Source organism: Chenopodium album, chromosome 18 (genome assembly GCF_948465745.1).
Source record: "Chenopodium album chromosome 18, dcCheAlbu1.1, whole genome shotgun sequence".
NCBI lineage: Eukaryota > Viridiplantae > Streptophyta > Magnoliopsida > Caryophyllales > Amaranthaceae > Chenopodium > Chenopodium album.
This window is the reverse complement of record NC_137851.1, coordinates 33,205,252-33,217,883: the sequence shown is the minus strand read 5'-3', so window position 1 is coordinate 33,217,883 and position 12,632 is coordinate 33,205,252. Positions and strand designations below refer to the sequence as shown.

Here is a 12,632-nt window from a genome sequence, read left to right as displayed (position 1 = left end):
ATACGTTCATTTCGACCTTAGTCTTTTTAAGTTGTTTGACAACGTCGTTGTCTTCTATGATTGGTATGGGAACTTGTTGGGTAGTAGGAATGGGTTGTGTAGTGATGGGAGGTTGCACTCTCCCTGATCTTGGAGAACATCTATGGGTAAATCCTCTTCTTCCCAAATGTCGTCTACTGGGTATATTGTGGAAAGTGGGGCTTCTTCCACATCTTTGAGGTAGACATGCTCATCATCACTTTCTCAGACTCCGTTGATGCTATCATCCCTTTCTGGTGGGATTTGGACTAACTTTTTACCGTTAATCAACCCCTGGATTAGATCTTTGAATTTGAAACAGTGTTCTATGGTATGTCCTCCTGCTTGATGGTGTGGACAATAGAACCTATCTGTCCTTTTCAAAGATTCAAATGGTCTTGGCTCGAGAGGTTTGATCTTCCCACTCTCGAAAAACATTTTGAACATGTTTGCTTAAGAAGTTCCAATTGGGGTGTAAAGCTTGTCACTCCTTTTGGGTGCTTCGACTACTTAGAGAGAAAAGGGCTTTCTCTTAGTAGTCTTTGTAGGTGTTGCCTATTTAATGTCACGTTTATTTCAAGCCATCTTTACATGATCGAGGGCCTCGCGACATATGACTATTGCTTCCTTTACTAGTTGTGTGAGAACCCATACTTCCTCTTTTGCAGTAAGTTGTTGACCTATAGGAAGATCACTCATGGCATCGAAAAAGGTTTCTTCCTCTTCCTCGATAGCATGGGTTTCTTTGACTGGTTTAATGAGGGACGATGGGTCAATATCACTTTCCTCATTAGAAATAGCCAAAGAATCTGACAGTGGGGCGCTATTGATGCTTGGCTTCTTACTTGCAGGGGGCAATGGAAGTTTGTTATTGTCAATCAGATCTTGAATAGCTTCCTTTAGCTTCCAGCAATTTTCAGTAAGATGGCCCCTGCCTTGATGGTAATTACAATGTGCATTGGGGTTCCAACTAGCCGTCCTCCTTTCGACCGGTGGATCTCCAAAAGGTCCAATGGGAGTTATAAGACCTTTTGCTTGAAGGCGATCAAATGTAGTGTCATAACTCATGCTAATTGGAGTAAAGTTCTTCCTAAATGGCTTCTTTTGTCCTTGATTATTTATAGCAAGGACTTCATTCAAATTAAAGGTACTAATATTGTTTGAGTGGGTAGTTTTGGAAGAAGAAGGATTGTTGTTCTTCTTTCCTTTTCAGCCACTGTTAGAGTTGTTAGCGGCTTTTGGTTTTGCAAGATCGTCCTCAATGTTGATCCCTATGTCATAGACAGCCTTGAAAGTATTCAAATTACTTTGATACTTGAGATGCTTAGAATATTTTTCTTGGAGGTTCTTAATGAACATCCTTACAGATTCCTTCTCACTAGGCACCTCAACAATTTTAGCAAAAGTTTCCCTCCACTTATTGAAGAAAGAAGTAAAACCTTCATTCTCTTTTTGTTATAACATTTCAAGTTCTCTATGGTCAGTTTTGATTTGAATGTTACATTTGTACCTATCAATGAAAGCATTTACTATACCATCCTAAGTAGAGATCTTTTCTTTATCAAGGGAAAAGAACCATTGTTGGCAAACGGTTTCAAGAGATAAAGAGAATAAAGAGTGAAAGACTTTCCTATCAATCCCCTTAATGTTCATTATGGTTTCGAAAGCTCTTAAGTGGAAGTAAGGATTATTAGTTGGTTTGAACCTAGGGATGTCATTGGCATTGAACTTCTGCGGAAGAAGCTCCTTGTCCAGTGAGACCCCTTGTGAGCTAATTCCCTGGAACTTGTAGTCGTTGGAGAGCTTGTTCAAGCTTTCCTCCATTTGCTGCATATGGTTGCTGTTTCGCAGGGTCATAGACTTGAAGAGCCATAGGCTTCATCATTTCAGTTACATAGGCTAAGTTCTGCCTAAGTTAATTGACGTTTTCTTGAGTTGCCATTATCCTCCTAGCTTTTCTATTTTCACGAATCGGTTTATCAAAAAGTAAGCTTTGAACAAAAGCGTTGTCCTTGATTAGCTGCCTTCTCTTCTTGACCAAGCGTTGTAAATTAAACCATTTATTTTAATTACTTGACTTAAATTGACTTTGATTTTATTAGTTTTTAAAAGGCAAAAAGTCAAAAATAGGGTGTATATTTTTGGGAATCGGTGTATAGGGTTCAAATGGGAATTAAGCATAGGGTTTAAACAAGTATGGTTTAATTGGAGGATTAATATCCGACTTTCCCCCCTAAAAAAAAATTACGGAAAACACGCGCACACAAGACTCTCTAGACATGATCAAGGTGAAGCATACATATAAAGTGTGTGCTTTTAATAGTGAGTTAAAGTGACATACTTTGACACTTGTGTGAGACCATGGACTATGTGCTTAGACTCAATTAAGGACTAAATATAGCTTTTTCCGTTTAATAAATTAATTAATTAGACTCAACGTGAGGACTCGAGCAAAAATCTAGACCATCGCTTAAGAAACGGGACTGTCGCAAAACGCCAGGACCAGCGTGATGCGACAATGCTGTCGCATAACGCTGGACACTAGCGTGTCGCGCTACAGGCCTAACTCATGTGCCATTACTGAAGCAGTAATCTGGGTCTTTTTCCAATGTTTTACTCTAAAAGGACAAGCCTATAGTCGTACTAAGTCATGTTTGATCAATTTATTTAGACTCATATTAATTAATTAAGTAAGAAAAGTCTTTTAGTCATTAATTAGTTTATTTAGACTCAGTCACAAGTCAAACAAATAGTTAGTGTAAACACACATAGGTTATGCACAAGCAAAGAATGCACAAGTAGTCAAGTAAGCACAATATGATGCAATGAGTTTGCAACCTAACCATGGCTCTAGTTCTCTAAAGTTCAAGGATAAGGGTTATTAAAATAGGGTCCATGGTTATGAGTTTTGATGCACCGCGCAGAAGCCTTACCTTTGGAAGGGTTGGCGCGTGTGGATGGGACCCCGCGAGTTAAACTCGCTTCCACGGTTTGGTGAATTCAACAAACTCGGATGTACCCTTCGTTGCCATGAGCATTCGATTGGGTAGATGGTGCGTGAATTCCCAGAGGGTTATAGCCATATGTAGAACACATATGAGTTCAGAAAAGTGAGAGAAACTCAATCAGGAAGTAGAATCGAGCGAACAGTACTAGAATCGGTTGAAACAAAGAAGGTAGATTTCTGGCTCGATATTGGAAGAACATGGTGCGAGACAATAGGGCCTGTCGCCAGAAGATAACCCTGTCAACAAACGACATTTCTGTCGCACGACAACAGAGCCATCACATGGCGTTGGCACTGTTTTTCTCGGCGCCGGTTCTTACATGCCTCAGCAGCCTTCTGTTCTTTGAATTTTCTTGTTTTTCATAGTGTTTTTTCAATCCTAGCTGTGAAAGATATTCCTCAAATTTCCTACGTGTAAAACATCCTATGTTTTTGACGCATTACGGATGGTTTTTCCAATGCGGACCTTTTTTTATGCTTATTCCAATAATGTCAATCAAAATTACGCACATGAATACTTAGAACGTTTCGAGTCTCATCCACTCGTTCTAAATCATTGCCAAAATAAATTTTAGGAATTAAAATAGATTTGCTCCCCAGTGGAGTCGCCAAAAACCTGTAGGGAATATTTCAAGCATCCCACACTTGAGCCCCACTGTGATCATACACTTAAGCATGGTGGCGTCCAAAGGGAAGAAAGCTAGAGCAAAAGAGTCGCCAACAAGTTTTAGGAACTTGTAAACCGTTCACAGAGTGAAGGTTACACCCCTTCACGATCTATGAGATCGCTAACTCCATAGTGGTCCTGAACCATGACTAGATATTTGGGGATGAAGGTACAAATCCAACCTAAAAGAGATTGAACCTGCCCTAAAATGGCCTCTACTTTATTTTTCTCATATTCATGTGCGCTTTCTGACTAACATACGACCAATATATTAATCCTAAACCTATTTAATTTATGTTGGTTCAATATTAATGCACAAACAAAACTATTATTGACAATCACTTGAATTATAATCATATTAGCCTGAACAAAATTATTAATTATCTTATTAAGCATGATTACAAGTGCAAATTTCCTTTAAACCTGCAAGAGAAGGCGTGATCAAGCAATAACAATAATAATATAAAGCAACAATCATCATCATACTAATATCTATAAAGCACAATAATAATAGCAAGATCCTAAGCATGATGCTAACAAGATTATTAATAAATCCTACCATGTCACTAAACAATAAAGATCAAAGCATTATCCCTAACATGATACTAACATGATAGAAGAAAATAGGAAGCAACCTAAGCATGATACTAGAAAAGCAATAAAAACATCCTAAGATGATACTAAGAATCATGAAGACATCCTTACATGATACTAGGAATTAATACAATCTAAACATGATTTCTATATCAAAAGAATAATTAAGCAATTAAATTACTTACATCGATGCCTCGTGTCTCTTTCTAATAACCAAATACACACATTAGTAACTTCAAGGAAAATATTAAATTAAATAATCAAACCAAATAATTGAAATAGTGATTTGGGACCAAACCCTCAGAAATTATCAACCTTTCACGTCTAGGGAGAAGGCAACCTCGAACTTGGCTAGGTGTGTCTAGAACTTGTGAATAAGGAATTTTGTAAAAAGGAAAGGTTTAGAAAAAGAGAGAAGAATAAGTTATTGCTTGAGAGAATTAAGGATGATTGTGAATCTTGATAATTTTGAGTGAATGAAAATGGGGAAATACGACCCTATTTATAAAAATATTGTCTGGAAACGATAGAAAAGAATCAGAATTTAAATCAGAATAAAATTGACCCCTGTCGCCAGCGACAGAGTCCAACACGAAACGACAAGCATCACGCATTACGACAGGCGTGTCGTTTGGCGACAGACTTGTCATTTAGCGCTAGTTAAAAGATAAAACGCGCTTTGGTACGGAATCCTTTCTTTTATTAAATTAAATAATTAATCTCCGTGTTTATAATTTTAAATTAGATTTTATCATAATAAAACACTTGCTTTATTTCAAACCAAATTCGTTATTTTTCAAAAGATATAATTATTAATCCTAACTCTATTAGAAGTCAAAAATAACTTTCTAGACTACTCTAGAAAATTAGAATCAATCCTAATAATTTTAGGAATATTAATTAATAGGCCCTCCACTAGATCATTGGGCCATAAAACCATTTCAGACCCAATTTAGTACTTTGGCCATAACTTCCTTATTATTCATCGGAATCGGGCTTATAATATATCATTGGAAAGCTCTTTGCGAACTCGACCCAACTACACTATTATTGGACCCTTGTCATGGACCAAGCTAAATTGGACTAGCTATTTTCATAAAATAAAGTAGATTTTCGAAAACAGAAGGAAAGATTTTATTAAAATAACTGCATCACAAGACTTTTCACACTTTCACCTTATTCGATAATCAAGTGACGTGAAAGGTACTCATCATTGGGTTTGGTTTTTGGGGAGACACAATTGGGTGTCTACACGTGCCATCTACTTAAATCAAGTGACAACTTCCTTAATCTTAGCAAAAGTCATCGAAGAACGCCCATCTCGTGACATCTTCTCGAATCAAATGATAACCTCCACAATCTTAGCAAAAGCCATCGAAGATCTCCCATCTCATGCCATCTTCTCAAATCAAATGATAACCTCCACAATCTTAGCGAAACCCATCTAAGATCGCCCATCTCGTGCCATCTTCTCGAATCAAATGATAACCTCCACAATCTTAGCGAAAGCCATCGAAGATCGCCCATCTCGTGCCATCTTCTCAATCAAATGATAACCTCCTCAATCATAGAGAAAGCTATCGAAGACCGCTTCATCTTGAAACGTCTTTCTCAAATCCAGGCGAGAGACCCTTTAATCTCGAAGCCTCCTGTTGAAGGCTTCTTCATCTTGAGTCTTTAAATCTTCTCGTCCTCACTCTTAGGAGTAATTGACCTTTCTAGCTTTGAGAAGAACTTTATCTTAAGATTCTTCGATCTTCAAGTCCATTTCTATAGAAGTCTTCCATCCAAGGAATTCTTTGTGATTATGATCAATCACTACTCAAATATTCCAAATCTTGTTCAATCAATTTTTTCAATTGATAATTTGATCGTTATCAAGCCGATCATCACTCAAATGTAAACAGGCCGATTACTACTCAAATATCTATCAATTGCTCAAATGCTTATCAAACGGCTCAAATGGGTTAGTCGTGGGCCATCTAATAAAAATTGTGAGACCATCGAAGACTAACGCGGGCGAATCAGAGCCATCGCCCAACGACAGGTCTGTCGTAATGCGTCATAGTGCCTCGTGTTGCGTCAGGGAAGATCGTGCTACGCTAGGGTGTATCGTTTTGCGTTGGGGTGCTACGTACTGCGTCGTGCTTGAATTCAAGTTAGAGCCTTTTTTTTTTGCTCATTCATTTGTGCTCAATCAAATTTCCTCTTAGTGTACCTGCATCTATATTCTTGGACTATAGGACTTTGTTCATGTTTTAAATTATCTTAGGGTTGACCCAAGGCTTGGTGCTTTCAAGTCATTGTGTGACTCAATGTGTTAACACGACATGACTCATGACTCGTGTGTATGTGCACTGTATTGTGATGTTTTTGACTCGAAATGCAGAACAGCAAAAATTTTCCATCATTTTTGTGGAGGGTACCGACTTTCTCTCAAAACAGAAAGACGTAAAAACGAATCAAAGTTTTTGATGGTGCATGTTGAATGAGCTTAATCAAGTTTATGCATTGATCGTTGTATCTCATGGTGAAAAGATTGTAGCATCCTAGGCTATCTCAATTGTTGAATTGATGATGAAAGTATTTTGGTAACTTAGGCACGGAGGCTAAGTACTTCATACTTTGTGATCCGATGATGATTATGATAATGAGTGATTTTGATATGACAAGGCATGCTTCAGTGTTGCGTTAAGATTTCATGACAAAAGGTTCCTAAAGGAATGATTATTTGGTCATGTATCCGTGATGTGTGTGAAAGTGATACTAAAGTTAGGCTGCAAGGGCTAATGGTGTGGAAAAGTATTTTGAAAAGAGTCAAATAGTGGTGACTCTTAGGCTAGGTAAGCTAATGGTGTAGGGATCAAGCCCCCAAGTCTAGCTCTAAGTGGATAGGGATGAACATTGGAGATCCCTTGATATGATCACGCATGAATGTAAATATGAATGTGAGTGTTTTTTTATTACGGCCGCACCTCAATGTGAGTTTGCCTATGTATTCGTTAAGAATCAGGCCGAACGTAGCTCTAGCCGAACCTCGCACAAGTGTGTGTACACCTCAAAGAGGTCTTTTAAGGGTTGTAATGTGGTTAGGCTAAAGGTTGACAAAGAAGGGGATAAAAGGCTCAAGACCCTAGATAAGCCCCCAAGGAGTGCAACCTTGCATTTGAATCTTTATATTTGTATGCTCGAGGTTTCTCACTTTTGAACTCTCTTTCTTTTGTTTATTTTTTTCTCTCTTTCTTTTTTGCTTTTGCATTTTTTGATAAGTGTGGGCAATCCCTATCATGCGGTCTATCACTCACTTGGCATTCATGTTTCTCAGGCACGGTACCGAGCACTCGATAAGAGACACAATATGAGACGTGTTCATATGAAAGACATGTTTATGTCAAAGTCATTGGAACACTTGCCCTTTTGTACACTTTTATTATTTTTATTTGCTCTTTTTGCTATTTTAATCTTTTAAAATCACTCAAGCTTTTGAAATTGCACAAGTTGCACACCATCCTATCCCAAGGTTAGGTAGATGTAGGTTGAAAAAAAAAGGGCAATTGTTAGATGAGGCTAAAAGTGGTTTCATAAGAAAGGATTATGTATTTAAAAGGTGATGGTGATATGATAGGCTACAAGAGGTGCCTCAAATCATTAGTATACCTTGTGCTTAGTTTGGCGTGGATTTTTTTTTTAGTGGAATGCAATGCAATGATCATATGCAAGGAAAGAAATGCTCATTTTATTAAAAGGAAAAAAGAAAAAATCCTATAAAATAAATCTAAGGAAAATATAAAGGTACCTATGCTAGACTTATTGGGGAAAGGAGGAATCAAAGAAATAGAAAAAAGAGGTCACAAAATCTTGTCATTGAAGCCTGCCTTGTGTCTTATGCTTTATCATCACTCGGTCTTCTTGCCAGCTGCAGGTATGGGAAGCTTGTTATTATCAATTAGATATTGGATGGCTTCTTTTAGCTTCCAACAGCTCTCTGTAGTATGACCCCTACCTTGATAGTACTTGCAGTGTGCATTTGGGTTCCAACTAGGCAACCTCTTTTCAGGTGTGAGATCTTGAATAGGTCCAATGGGAGTAATAAGTCCTTTGGCATGGAGTCGGTCAAAGGCAGTATCATAGCTCATCCCAATAAGGGTGAACTCTTTCCTTAGTTTCTTTTTAGGTCCTTGATTATCCATGGCTAAGACTTCATTGAGGTCAAAGGTACTAACATTGTTACTAGAGTAGGTGTTTTCGGAAGAAGAAGGATTATCGTTCTTCTTTCCTTTCTAGCCACTGTTGTCACTATTGTTAGTAGCTTTTTGTTTTGAAAGGTCATCTTCGATGTCATTACGTTTGTCATATACAGCCTTGAAAGTATTCAAGTTGTGTTGATATTTCAAGTGCTTTGAATATTTCTCTTGGAGGTTCTTGATAAACATTCTTACAAACTCCTCTTCAGTAGGAATCTTAACCATATTTGCGGAAGTTTCCCTCCACTTGTTGAAGAAAGAGGTGAACCCTTCATTTTCTTTTTGTCTCAACATCTCGAGTTCTCAATGGTCAGCCTCAACTTGAATGTTGCACTTGTATCTATCAATGAAAGCGTTTATTATGGCATCCCAAGAAGAGGTCTTCTCTTTTCCATGGGAAAGGAACCATTGTTGACAAACGGTTTCTTAAGATAATGAAAACAGTGAATGGAAAACCTTCCTATCAATCCCTTTAATATTCATTATTTTTTCAAATTAAAGCTCTTAAGTGGAAGTAAGGATTGTCAGTTGGCTTGAATCTAGGGAAGTCATAGGCATAAAATTTTTGTGGAAGAAGTTCTTTATCAACCGAGACCCCTTGTGAGCTAATTCCTTAATACTTATAATCGTTGGAAACTTTATTAAGGCTTTCTTCCATGCGCTCAAGCTGTCGTTGCTTGCAAGAATTGTTAACTTGAAGAACGAGAGTCTTCACCATCTCAGTCAGATTGTTCAAGTTTTGCCTTAACTCATCAAATTCTTGTTGGGAAGCCATTAGTACGAACTTTTTCCTTTGACTGATGAGCTCATCGAAGAGTAGAACTTGAACGAAGGTGTTGTCCTTGATTAAGCGTCCTTCTCTTCTTGAACAAGTACTGCGAAAAAGGAAGTCATGGATATTTATTGTTAATTGTTTGACTCAAAATCGATTCAACATGCATAGATGGAAAAAGATCATGGAAGAATGAGAGTAATGATATGTATAGAGAAAGCATGAAGAGAGTGGAAAGATGATGTAGATAGAGAGATGTGGAAGAATTTAGGAATAAAGTGCACCCCCAACTCAAATGAAGGAAAGAAAATGGTCATGGTGTGAAAAGAGTATGTACAAAGTGTGTGAATACTTGTGAGTGTAAGTGATATGTTCAAGACTCGTGTCATGACCATGGGACTAGTGATGAGCGTCATTTATGGCGCTCAATGGAGTAGCTTTTAATTCCTTTTTCTATATTTTCTTGCTTTATTTTCATATAATCTTTCTAGTTTTCTTTTATTTTCCGTCTTTATAACTCATTTTGGTTTTTCGTTCACTTTTATGAGGTTTTCATGATTTTTGTTCTTATTTAGTTATTTTAGTTTAGTTTCTATTCATTTTGCTTTCTCTCTTACTTTTACTTGAATTTTTATTAGTGAAGTTTCAAAGTTTTATTTGATGTGCTCTCACGGTTGCGCCCTCATTGATTCTAGGTCATAAAAGCGCAAATATTTGAAGATCAAGGGCTGCCCTCCTCGCGAGCATCATCGCGAGAGCACCGACGATAGGGATGCACGAGAGCGCTAGAAGCAAGACTTAGCACAAGGATCTACGAGAAAGCAAGAGGAGTTGTGCACGCCGCAACACCACAGTAGGGGTGCGCGCTCGCAGGGCCCTCTGTGCGTGCGTGCAGACCCTTGCGTGCGCGCGCACGGGCCTGTGGTGCGTGCGCACTGCCTTGCTCTGATCCTCTACGCTCGTTTTACTATATATACCCCTTGACTTTTCCTTTTTTGTGGGGATGACGATTTTACGTGTACTTGAGACTTATTTCTAGATTTAGTAGAGAGAGAGAGTAGAGAGAGAAACTTTAGATTACTTGTTTTGTACTTCAAATTACATCTTTGAGCTTGGATTTCATCTTCAATCAATGAAAATTAGTGAGAATTTCTTTCTTTGAATTTACTTTTACTTGCTCTTTCCTTTAATTCTTGAAAGTTTGATTTGATTGTTGATCTTTGGTTTGAGAATTTGTTGAGTTTGATTTTCTCTTTGATTAAGCTTGAAATGATGATGTTTGTGATTCAATTTGCTATTATTTTCAATTCCATTATGATTTGTGAGTAGATTAGTAGCTAGGGAGAAGGGGAAGCATGCTTGATTGATGATTTTTGCTAGTTGATGATTCTAGGTTGATTGAATTGTGGCAATTAAATTGGTTGACATAGTTGTGCATGTGATTAATTTGATTAGGAGTGATCAACCTAGATGATTAATCTAGATTGCATAGCAAATTTCAATGACATGAACCCTTGATTTGAGAATTGCTTTAATTGGTTGAATTTGATTGTGATTTTCCTAGTTGGTCATTCATAGTGAGCCTTAGCTTGACTTATAGGAGATAGCTCTTGAATTCAATTACTTGCAACTATTGTTTGTCCTTTGCAACGTTTGAATCAATTGAGTTCTTCATGGATTGGCATAATCATTGAACTTGCATGTGGAACCTTAATCCCTAGTGTTTAGCATATTGATTTTCTTGACATGATTAGTTAATTGAGACGTTAGTTGCAATTCAATTCACTTCACCTCTCATTCTTCGAAGTAGCTTGACCATAGGCTATAGCATTCTACCTCTCATTCCTCGTGGTTCGACTCGGACTTGTCCTATACTAGGAATAAGTTTGACTTTCTTAATTGTTGATTGGTGGTGCTTTAGATTTCAACGACTTAGATTACCACACGTCAAAATGGCGCCGTTGCCGGGGAGTGATATTTGTGCTTTATTATACTTGTTGAGTCTACTTCATTTTAATTGAAAAAAAATACAAAAAGATTTTTTTTCTCTTTTTGGCTACATTTGTAGTCGTGCTACTAATTGTTTCTTTTAAGATTGTATGCGTAGAGCACGTGGTCGTTCACTAGTGCCACTTGATCCAGAAATTGAGAGGACAATTTCAAGGATAAGAGTTGCTAGACTTTCTTTGAGTTCTAGCCCTCCTAGTGAAGAGGAACCACAACAAGAAGAACAAGCAAGGATGGGAGAAAATCCAAGGGTGGCGTTGAAGGAATTGGGGATTCCGAGTGCATATAGGTTTTAAAGTGGGATTGCTCCACCTACAACACCGGCAAATGACTTCGAAATAAGGTCGGCAATGATCACTTTGATAAAGAGGCGACAATTTAGTGGGGCTAAACAAAGCTCGCTAAACCATCTCAAAGAGTTTGAAAAATATTGCAAAACTATCAAAGTGAATGGAATTTCCTAAGAATTCATCCGCCACAAGATTTTTCCCTTTTCTCTCATAGGGCATGCCTTGGAATGGTTAGACAAAGAGGTCAAACCCAATTCTCTAAGGACATGGGACGAAGTGACCAAGGAATTTCTATCATGTTTCTACCCACAAAAGAAAACGGTGGAGGCTAGAGCTTTGATTCAAGGTTTCAAGCAAAAGTCTAGTGAAAGCCTCTATGAAGCATGGGAGAGGTACAAGGAGTATCAAAGAGAATGTCCTCACCACGGAATTCCTACTTACCAAATTATTCAAATCTTCTATGGTAGCCTAAGTCCTCAAGGAAAGTCGTGTCTTGATGGAGGAGCCAGAGGTCCCATTATGAATAAAACGGAGGAGGAAGTGATAGACATAATTGAAGACGTAGTAAGGTATTATAGAGAATGGCAAGATAGTGAAAGGGAGTCAACTAGAAAGAGTAGTTCTTCGGTGTACTCGGTTGATCATCTTAATTCCATAAACAACTTGTCCTCACAAATGACAAAACTTGGGGAAGGAAATGTTTCGCTATCAAGGCAAATTTTGAAAGTGCTACCTCCCAATTTTCGAATCTTCCCTCCCAATCTAAGGGGAGAGGTATGTCTTCTAGCTCTCAACCCTTCCCCTCTTCTAGGAAATGTCCGCTATCTAGGCAAAGCTGAACCTAGTGGTTGCTTGTTTTGTGATGTTTGTGGATCATATAATTATGATACTTCTAATTGCCCTCATGCATGTATGGATGTTTGTGATGATCAAGATGGGAATGTGAATGAGCATGTGAACTATATGTCAAATAATAGTGATTCAAGGTTTGAAAATCAAAGGGGTCAATGGAATAAGAATTACAACAACCATG

General features: G+C 37.9%; 1 non-coding gene across 1 annotated transcript; it reads right to left on the bottom strand.

The window, feature by feature from the left end:
• Nucleotides 1–11,924: 11,924 nt before the first annotated feature.
• Nucleotides 11,925–12,030, bottom strand: LOC145593390 (small nucleolar RNA R71). The gene has a single exon (XR_014102722.1). It is a non-coding gene; the product is annotated as a small nucleolar RNA R71 (small nucleolar RNA).
• Between the last annotated feature and the right edge of the window lie 602 nt (nt 12,031–12,632).